Source organism: Pinus tabuliformis, chromosome X, assembly GCF_031772625.1.
Source record: "Pinus tabuliformis cultivar Carrire ecotype Pingquan chromosome X, CPIR1, whole genome shotgun sequence".
Taxonomy (NCBI): Eukaryota; Viridiplantae; Streptophyta; class Pinopsida; order Pinales; family Pinaceae; genus Pinus; species Pinus tabuliformis.
Window position 1 is genome coordinate 1614711828 of NC_142308.1, and position 11580 is coordinate 1614723407.

General features: G+C 37.2%; 1 pseudogene; it reads right to left on the reverse strand.

Annotated features, from left to right (window-relative positions):
- Positions 1-9769: 9769 nt before the first annotated feature.
- On the reverse strand, positions 9770-10564 carry LOC149146226 (uncharacterized; annotated as a pseudogene).
- Between the last annotated feature and the right edge of the window lie 1016 nt (positions 10565-11580).

Here is an 11580-nt window from a genome sequence, read left to right on the forward strand (position 1 = left end):
GAACAAATAAAGAAGATTTATTAAAAGAATTATGTAATACTGATTCACCCCCCCCTCTCAGTATTATTTCCAACAATTGGTATCAGAGCAGGTCCTTCAGAGAAGCTTGATCGCTTGAAGGTAGATCGTTCATCATGAGCAACTACGAGAGAGAAGCATCAATCAGGCCACCGGTTTTTGATGGGACAAACTTCAATTATTGGAAGGTAAGAGTTACTGCCTATCTTCAATCTCTTGGTACAGAAGTTTGGGACATCGTAGAGACAGGCTACGCTTTTCCTTCAGCTACTCCTACAGATGCAGCCGAGAAAAAGAAGTATGAAACAAGTGCAAAAGCAGTCAGTACTCTATTAGGATGTATATCTCAATCAGAATTCATGAAGGTAATGCACTATAAATCCGCAAAAGAGATATGGGACAAAATTGTCACAAGCTATGAAGGAGATGAACAGGTAAAGCGTGCTAAACTTCAAAATCTCAGAATTCAGTACGAGACTCTCAAAATGTATAATGATGAAAGTGTGGCTAACTATTTTCTTCGGGTAGATGAGGTTGTTAATTGTATGAAAAATTTGGGTGAAGAAATAAAAGAGGCTATTGTGGTTGAAAAGGTTCTAAGATCATTGTCCCCCAAGTTTGAATCTAAAGTATCTGCAATAGAAGAAAAGGAAAATCTACGAATTCTTACTATGTCTCAGCTACATGGAATTCTAACTGCTTATGAAATGAGAAAGGGAGGTCCATCAGACAGAAGAGAAGCTGCTTTCAAGGCATCAGGCAAAGGAGATTATTATGAAGCAAGCCACTTCCCAGAAGAAGAGGAAGAAGAATCAAATTTTGTCAGAAATCTTCAAAGGGGTTCTGGAAGGTTCAGAGGTAAGTTACCTTTTAAATGCTTTGCTTGTGGAAGAGTAGGTCATTATGCTGCAAAATGTCCTTATAAGGATAAAGGAAAGGAACCTGCTAGATGGAACAAGAAACAGAACGCAAATAAGAAAAGCTACTACACTCATGAAGATAGTGATGGTCTATCAAACAGTGATGAAGATGAACAAGGTAATGAATATAAGTTGTTAATGGCATTTGAAGATGATGATTATATGGATGCTGTAGATGTGGATAACCTTTATGATGAAATTACTAGACTCAAGAGATGTATAGAAGAAAAGAACATGATCATTGATACTCTACAATTTCAAATTGATGAAAAGGAAAAACATCTTGAAAAATTAGAAGGTGAAATTGTTGGTCTTAGAAAAGAGATTGAGAAAACAAAAGCTATTAATCTCAAGTTTGTCAAAGGATCTGAAACTTTGGATGAGATTATCAATGTGCAGCGGTGTCCTCTAAACAAGACAGGTCTGGGCTATAATGGAGAAACTTCTCAAGCATCCACCTCAAAAAGTTATCTTGATGCAGCAAGAAGAAATGAGCAAAAGAACAATGAAGATCAACAGGTAAAGCAGGAACGAATTACAAACAGAAACTATCAAGGGCAATCCATCTTAAGGGTGAACAAAAGCTAAAACCAGTCACAGGTAAAATCTTCTCAATTTGGTTCAAGAATAGATGAAAATAGAAACTACAATCAGTTGGCTGGTAGATTCAATAACCGCAGAAGTTTCTTCAATGGACAATGTTTTTCTTGCCATAACTTTGGTCACAAAGCAGCTCAATGTGTTGCATATAAAACGATCATGACTAGAGAAGCTCAAAAGCAAAGAAGTATGACAGGGATTACAAAGAGGACCTATAACAACTTTTCGGTTCTTGAAAATGAAGTTGAATGTTCTATTTGCAATAACTTTGGTCATGAAGACTCTGAATGCAGGAGCACGTTTCAGCAGAAAAAGGAGCAAGCCTCAAGCACCAAAACATGGAGAATAAAGGAACCTCAAACAAAAAGATGTGGGATAGCATTTTATGCAGAGGGACAGGAAAATCTATGGTACATTGACAGTGGATGTTCGAAGCATATGACAGGTGATAAAGAAAAACTCGAGTCTTATTCTGCTCTAGAAAAGGAAAAGAAAGTCTCTTTTGGAAATGATACTCCTGCAACTATAAAAGGAAAGGGCATTGCTCAGTTAAAAGAAAAGGTCAAGGCTAGAAATGTTTTGTATGTTGATGGATTGAAGCATAATCTTCTAAGTGTCAGCCAGATGTGTGATCAAAGAACCGAGGTTATATTCAGATCAAATGGATGTCTTGTTCGTGATCTTGATACAGGTAAAACAGTGATCAAAGGCAAAAGAACTCCAAATAATCTGTACATATTTGAAGAAGGACAACAACAATGCTATCTGAGCAAGGATGATGAGCACTGGTTATGGCATCGGAGGTTGGGGCATCTAAGATTTTCACAAATAAGGAAAGCATGCAAATATCAGGCAGTTCGTGATCTTCCAGATATCAAAATTCCTGACAACACCATATGCAAATCATGTCAGTTTGGAAAACAAACCAGAACTAACTTTCCAGAGAAGGAAGGATCAGCTAGCATGCCTCTTGAGCTAGTTCATACAGATACATGTGGTCCATTCAGGAAAAGAACACCTAGAGGAGAAGAATACTTGATATTATTCATTGACGATTTCTCCAGGTTTGTCTGGCTAGGACTTATGAAGCACAAAGATGAAGCATTCGAAAAATTCAAATCCTTCAAAGCCTTGGTTGAAAATGAATCAGGTCACAAAATTAAGTGCCTCAGATCCGATAGAGGTGGGGAGTTTACCTCAAATGAATTTTTCGATTTCTGTGAAGAACATGGGATAAGAAGAGAATTCTCTACAGCTAGAACTCCTCAGCAAAATGGAGTTGTGGAAAGAATGAACAGAACAGTCCAACAAATGGCTCGTGCTATGCTTGATGAATCAGGAACTCCTGCAACTTTCTGGGGTGAAGCTGCACATGCTGCGGTTGTTATTCTCAACAAAACAAATGTCCGGGTGAACAGCACTCAAACTCCTCATGAGCTCTGGAGTGGTAAGACTCCTTCGGTAAAGCACTTCAAAATCTTTGGGAGCAAATGCTATATCAAGAATACTGATGAGCAGCTTGGCAAACTTGAACCTAGAGCAGATGAAGGCATTCTTCTTGGTTACTCTCCACATAGCAAAGCATACAAATGCTACAATAAAAGACTTGGCAGAATTGTTGACAACATTGATGTAGTGGTTGATGACAAGGGATACATTCCTAGGCAAGTACATCATGAAGACATCGAAGAAGATGAAGGCTACCCTCAAAGACAGAATGATGAAGAAGAAGAATCTCAAGAAGAACCTCAAGAAGAACCAGAGGAGCAGACAAGAATAGAAGAAAAGACTCCATCCAGATATGTTCAGAAGAATCATCCAGAATCTCAGATTATGGGGCAGAAAGAAGCAGGTGTACAAACAAGAAGAACAGTTGCAGAAGCTTCAAGCTATTTGGCATTACTCTCCTCTACTGAACCACAAAGTGTGAAAGAGGCATGCAAAGATGAATGTTGGGTGAAAGCAATGGATGAAGAACTTGAGAAAATTGAAAAGAACAACACTTGGGAGCTGGTTCCTAGACCAAAGGATAAGAATGTTATCGGAACAAAATGGGTCTTCAAAAACAAATTGAATGAAAATGGAGAAGTAATTAGAAACAAGGCCAGACTTGTTTGTAAAGGGTATGCGCAGCAAGAAGGAATAGACTTTGAAGAAACCTTTGCTCCTGTTGCAAGACTTGAGGCCATCCGAATGTTCCTTGCTCTCTCAAGTTTTCAAAACTTCAAAGTATTTCAAATGGACGTGAAATCAGCCTTTCTGAATGGAGAGTTGGAAGAAGAAGTGTACATTGAACAGCCAGATGGGTTCATTCTTGGAAATGATCCAAATCTTGTATGCAGATTAAAAAAGGCTCTCTATGGTCTCAAACAAGCTCCAAGGGCTTGGTACTACCGTTTGGACAAATATCTTCATCAACAAGGTTTTTCAAAAGGATCAGCAGATAGCAATCTTTATATAAAAGTTGAAAATGACAAATTGCTAATACTTGTTGTGTATGTAGATGACATTATTTTTGGGAGCAATGAAGAAGCGATGAGTCAAAGCTTTGCCTCGGTCATGCAGAAAGAATTTGAAATGTCTTTGCTAGGAGAACTGACATATTTCCTTGGTTTGCAAATCCAACAAAAAGAAGGAGGAATCTTTTTATCTCAAACCAAGTATCTCAAACAGATTTTGAAGAAATATGGTATGGAAGATGCAAAACCAGTATGTACACCCATGGTCACAGGATGTAGCCTCAGTGCAAATGATGAATCTGCAGCAGTACATCAACCAACCTACAGATCTATGATTGGAAGTCTACTTTATTTGACAGGTACCCGACCGGACATCATGCATGCAGTTGGAATAGTTGGAAGATTTCAGGCAAATCCGAAGGAGACTCATCTTCAGGCAGTGAAGAGAATTTTCAAATATCTTCAAGGGACTCAAAATTATGGCTTATGGTATCCTAGAGATACAGATCTTACACTTCATGCTTATACAGATGCAGATTGGGCCGGAAGCGTGGATGACAGGAAAAGCACAAGTGGTGGTGCGTTCTTTATGGGTTCCAGACTGGTATCTTGGTTCAGCAAGAAACAGAGTTCGATTGCCTTGTCTACAGCTGAAGCGGAATATGTTGCTGCTGCATCTTGTTGCACTCAACTCCTTTGGATGATGCAGACTTTGCAGGATTTTCAAATCACTTGTACACCACCTATCCCCATCTTATGTGATAACACAAGTGCAATCAGCATCTCAAAGAATCTGATTATGCATTCAAAAACCAAGCACATACCAATCAAGTACCATTTTCTCCGGGAACAAGTTCTTGAACAGAAGGTCAAGTTGGAGTATGTTCCTTCTAAGGAACAAGTTGCTGATATTCTCACCAAACCATTGCCCAGGGACACTTTTGAATACCTCAGGCAAAAGCTGGGGGTTGTTGATGCATCATCTTATTGTTGAACCTTTCTGATTGATGGTACAGGTTCAGGGGGAGCATATAATGCATTGTTGGCATTATGGAGGATGGTCAGAAGGAGATCTTGGAAATAGCTGCAATATGTCTCTATCTCTTTCATGGTGGATTATGGTTCTTTGCTGCAGATCTGGTTCATTTTCAGGGGGAGCATGATCGTAGGGGGAGCATACCCCTTTGCCCTTGATGTCAAAGGGGGAGAATGAAGCTGAGGTTTGTGAGGTTGCCATCAAGTCCAAAGGGGGAGATTGTTGGCATTATGTTTCTGGTATGGCTATATGTTACAAATGTTGTACTTGATGGCAACTCCCGTGGCAAGGCCCTCATTTTGTTGAAAATATAGAAGTACGCAGGAAATCAGATCATAAGGTGCGTACCCGCAGGTACACCATGCAGGGACCGCGTCCAGATACGCAGGCTAGCTGTTCAGGAGGTGCGTCCCCCCAGTGCACACATTTCAAGGCAGAAAAAAGCACACCTGGGGTTTCTTATGTTTTACTCTTGGTATTTAGCCAACGGTTTTGGGTTATTATGGTGTCGGCTCGTGGTATTGTTCCATGATTTTAGGAGGAGCTTGCCTATATAAAGCAAAGGAGATCATTTGGCTTGAGCATGTTTTGGGTTGAATATCTTATGAGGGCTAGATCTGGTCTAGATCTAAACAAGGCGAATCTATTGATGGACCGAGATCTCTTCGGCGCATGTTCAGATCTGTAGATCTAACTGTCTGAGTTATTTATAAAGTCTTGAAATCATCTATGCCCGAAGGTACGCAGGTACAGTGAAAGAAAAGTGCGTACGTACGCAGGAGCGAAGCGTTTCAGGTGCACCGGTACGCAGGCACAGAAGGGGTGCAGGTGCGGGGTACGCAGGCACAGAAGGGCTGCAGGTGCATACATACACAGGCAGTTCAATAGACTCAGAGCGAGGTACGCAGGCTAGCAGTTGAGCAGGGTGCGTCCGGGACGCAGGCTAGCAGTTGAGCAGGGTGCATCTGGGATGCAGGCTAGCAGTTGAGCAGGGTGAGTACAGTAAGCAGGCCAGCAGTTGAGCAGGGTGCTTACGTAAGCAGGCAAGCAGTTGAGCAGGGTGCTTACTTCTCTTAAAATCTTTGTTTATCATTGTTGTGTTCTGGGTTTGGTCCTATTATTGTTGATCTGGTTACTACAGTTGATTGGGTGATTCTCTTACACTTGGTGATCAATTGATGCTTATGGATCCAGTTTGAAAATTTATGAAAAGTGGTCCTTGTATGAAAAGAAGTAGGGGGTTGTAGCTCCCTTCCAGGAGAGACTGGAAAACGAGAGAGAGTTGTAGCTCTCTGCAGGTTGCAGCCTGCGTACTGGTAAAGGACTGCACCAGTACAAAACCATTGTAAAAGGAGTTTCTAATTTGAAAGAAGATAGAGACATATTGCAGCAGGTGGTTTTCACCCACATTGGGTTTCCACCTTACATCTTGTGTTCTTTGGTGTGACTATCTGTTTTCTTTTGTTCATGCTCATTATTTTATGGTACTGACATGCAAAAATAATTCAAAGAACAAATAAAGAAGATTTATTAAAAGAATTATGTAATACTGATTCACCCCCCCTCTCAGTATTACTTCCAACATATATATACAAAAACATAAGAAGCTACGTCATTAATGGAGGTCCATTATTCTCTCCCTAGATCCCTAGAAAATCTCATAGAGTAACTACTCAAATAGGTAATGATGAGATACATATCCTCTTTAACCATTACCCAAATATTCTTCCATATCTTGAAGATAATTCGAATTTGAGAATTGGAGGCCACATAAGGGTGCCTTGGAAGCTTCCAAATGACCTACACATGTCATGAAACTCAAGTCATTTTTAAGTATTAGCAAGTATATGTCATTTTATTAAGTTTTAACCATTTAATTCACTTATAATACTAGAAGTCATTAACTTTTGGAAAACACAAAGGTAACCCATATAATTATGAAAAAGGAGGCTAATGAAAGGTTATATGGTCATGGAGTTGTGACATGTGAGTGAAATGGTGGTGATAAGGGTGAAAGTGGATAATATTTTGAATACATTTTGGAGACTCTACATTCCCCCCAACTGATGTTATTGCATGCCCTCATGCAATCTACTGCATTTCTTAATCATGATTTGCTTTTGAATGAGCTTGGCTTATATCATATGTCCTTCAACTTTGCAATTGATAGTATTTGACAATTTTATTTCGTTTTGCAAAGTATTCCTTGTCATACATTTAATTGCCACATGTTTGGTTGGTTCTTATGTGACAACCAAATCTTAATTTGTATTGATTCTTGTGTTTCAATACCTTGTTTCTTTTTGTTGCAGCAAGATTCATTGAACATGTTTAAGAATGCATAAATCAGCCATATAATATGCTCATCATTTAGACATTTATTTGCAAATAAAATAACTTTTGAGACATAATGCAATCATAATTGATTAGGACGAGTATGTTAGGATGAAATGAAGTGAAATGGAATGAAATGATATGGATGTGATAATAAATGGATGTCCCTTCCCCCCAACTAAAGGTGTTTATGGTTTTTTTTCAAATGAGAGAGGAAATATGGTGAAGTATTTTCCAAAAATTATAATTTTAGTATTCAAGGAATTCTATGATTAAAAGCTAGAAAAGGACATACCTTTACTTACCTAGGAAGTGGACAAACTATGCATATATAGAGAAGTTGTAGTTGTTGCTGGATCATGGAACAAAATGTAGAATTTCATCTGTTTCTTGGTTGCATAAATGGTGGATGATGTGGTGAAATTGGATTCTTTATTACTGCTGCTAAATATGTTGTATCTGCTGCAAAATGCTGAAATGATATAGTCTTCACCTACTACAAAACCCGATGGTACAATTCTAGTCATGCGAATAAATGTGTTGTTGTCAAGCATGAAGAGAAGTCATTGGATTATCGACCATTGATGAATGTCATTAACTAATGCAAGACAAACTCGCCATTAATGTAAAAAAGTGCCAATGTACCTAAGTACATCTTGCAAAGTGCGAATAGATGAGATGATGTCGAGCCACTTGCAAGATCTAACGATCAAGGGACATTGATGTATTCCCATGATTTCAGAGAGAGAACTTGTCATTGATGCATACAAGCCTCAAGGTACTAATAAGGATTCTAGCCCTGAACCTAGATAATGTGTTGATGTCTATAGGCCAAGACTTGTTAGAAGGGAGGCGTTAATGAATTCTCCATCATCTAATGTGAGTATGAAATGATGATTTTGGAAGGACCATGAATGAAAAATTTTGCAGTGGATCAAGGTTTATTTAAAGGAAAGGAAAATGACAAGAGGGTAAACAAGTGAACAAAAAGCAAAAATACAAATCAACATGTAAGTGAGCTGAATGTCTCTATTAATGGGTTAATGAATGGAAATTATGGAAATGTGAATGGAAAATGTAAAGGAAACATGTGACTCTTTGCAAGGAAAATGGTGATGGTGAAGCTTAGTGAAAATGCATGGATATCTTGTGAGTTTGGAGAGGAAAAATGATGAAATTTATGGATGATAGAAATGGATTCAATTGGTTTATGTCTCTCGAAATTGGTCGTAGAAAACCAATCATACATAAATTGGCCTCCTTTAATTCTTCGATTGTCCTGGAACCTGAAAAAAAACATGGCACTAACATTGCAACAAACATGAGTGTGTTCAAAGAGAAGTGATCAATTTCTCTAGGTACATACAAAAAATTTGCATAATTGTCAGGTTCATGAAGTGTTTTTATTTCAAATAGTTAGTCCAATCTCATAATTGTGATAATAAATCCAATTTCTAAAAGAAAACAATTTCCTGAATTTATGTTTGAATAATAGAATTTCATAAAGATAAAGAAATATTATTTGTGAATGCTTAATGATTCCTACAAAACAATCCTCAATAAAAAATTCACCAATTGATCTTGCAGATAAAGCGCCTTCATAGTTCTTCTTTCCTACGTCATGCTTGAAAATATAATCATTAGACAAAACCAATAAATTTTGATCATGATTTTCTGATTGGAATGCATTGTTGACAAGTAGATCATTGAGTTAAATACATAGCTGCAGAATTGTGTTCCAGCTGCAGAATTGTGGTTTAGCTCCAAAATTGCACAGTTTCTATAGCTAAAATCCTAAATAGATAGTTAAGTACACACAACTATGCATTTTTGTTATGAATAAATAACCAATCCAATCTTCAAATTGATCAATGCCTCTTTCAGAAAAATTAGCAATTTTTTTTTTCGACATGTGTGTTTGAGTGGGCCATCACAAAAGCTTTTTCTCAATTTTCTCCAATCACTAAATGAATTTCACATAAAAATATTTTTATGACAATTTTAGATGGCAATTTTCTAAAGAAAAAAATTATAAAACACACAATCTAAAAATTAATGAAATATTTACAAAACTAAAAAAAGAAAAAGAAATAGATCTACATAAAAGAAAAACATAACAAGAAAAATATATATACAAGAAAATTTAAAAAAAAATCTTATAACATAAATGTACTATCTAAAACATAACATACATAAAAAAGCATAACATTAAACATTAAAACACATTTAAAAAATGTAACATATAACATAAATATCATATAACATTCTTAAAAAAAAAATTAAAAAAAAATACAAAGTAACAAAAAAAATACAACACAACAACGTAATCAAAAGAAAAAGTAATTACCATGAAAACTGTTTTATCAAAGTCAGAGTGGAAAATTTTCACTCCCAAGTTAAAACTAATGCGGAAGTGAATGGCATAAAGTCTGATAGGGCCAATGGCTCTCCAAATCTCTAGACTTTATCCTTCCTGGGATGCAACCAATTGTTGTTCCAAATGGCAGTTGAGCAACTGCAACATGTCTCCCCAGAGATACCATTGCCATTGTTGAGCCAGCCTTGTATGTAGTCAATTTGTGCTTAGAATTCAACATCAACTTCTTAATATTGCCAGCCACCACCATTGCATGCCCCTCAACAAGGAAGCCTTGCTTAATTTCCTTAACATCCACAATATCTCTGACTGCAAAGACATTTGTTTTACCTCTTAATCGCAGACAATCATAAACTTTCAGGTGCCCATCCTTATCAACAGATTCTTTGAAAACGTATTCCTGAAGCCAAGAGGAGGCAACACGGTTTCCCACACACACGAAGTGACAATCTGTAGAGATAGTCATTCCACTTGATGTGGTATATGTGTTGTTTGATTCCGAGAGGCTTTATAAATCAATGCGTTCATTCAGGCGCACCTCAATCTTTTTGGAAACTAACCAATCGATAGCTTTCTGTGAAGCCTTTTCTCCAAGAAAGTTTATTAATGTGTGACCTGCATGTATGATAATTACCTTCTTTTGAGGGAAATCTACTTTGATTTCTGCATCTAACTCAATAATGTCGATCCTGGCTATACTTGACAACAAAATAATGATGTGTATCAAGCGCTGAGCCACCAAAATCTGATTATCTCCATGGCAGATTTAACTCTCGTAGATCAGGGAGATCGGATCAGGGCCGCAACTACCTCTATTCATTAATTGCAAACCGTTTTTTCTCACAGAATTTGTCAAGTAAGGCTCTAGAGAACCCCAAATATCTCCCAATTTTTTATGAATTTGAGAAAATAGCTCCTGGATTTTATAACAGACCCCGTTTTGAGAAAAACCCACATTTTATATTTTTGAAATTCGTTTTCATTTGGCTATAAATCATGTTTTAAAAATGACATTTTTAAGTTACTACGCATTTCTGGCAAATGCTCAGGTAACAAAAATCACTTGCTGGATTTTATAGAGATTCTTCCGGGTAGTTTGTAATGACTAGTAGAATCAGGCTACTTGTTTTTCAAACACAACATGGAAGAAATAATGGAGTCACCGAAGCAACGAGCAAGGGGTAGAGCAGGAATAAGAAACTCATGAGGCCTTATATACGTTTTACTTTTCCATGTTCTTAGCTCGCTAAGGTTCAATGCCAGGTTTCTACTCACTCAATTTGAATGTGTACTCTATGAATCAGCAGAATTTGAAGCTAAAGAAGCTTTTACAAACTTCTTAGATCTAGACATATATGACCCACGTAGCTGCTGTAAAGTCCATACAAATTGTGTTATGTATCCCCTGAGCTATAGTTAAGAATCTATAATGTTTCATCCATTTTCTATGAGGTGGCTCAATTGTCCTAGAGCTTCTTGAATGATTTTCGTTAACCATACCATAGGAAAAAACTTGAATCGTAGGGAAAATGAAAAAAAATTTAAAATAAAAAATACTACATCGATCCTCTAATCAGAAAGTGCATCGGATTGTGATGGCTCTGACCTGGGTTATGGATAGGGCTTAATTTAAAAATTGGTCTATGTCAAGCCCTTCAATGAGTCGTTTCTGCAGCTCCTCAAAAAAAGGAATAGATAAGCAGCAATTTGAAGCAAGATTTATATATGCATTTTTATTTATATTTTTTGAATTTGGATTTTGATGTTTAAGTTGATGCATTTGAATTCTTTTTATAGGTCACATGAGAGCCAGTTATCAATTTGTCAATTTGTTAA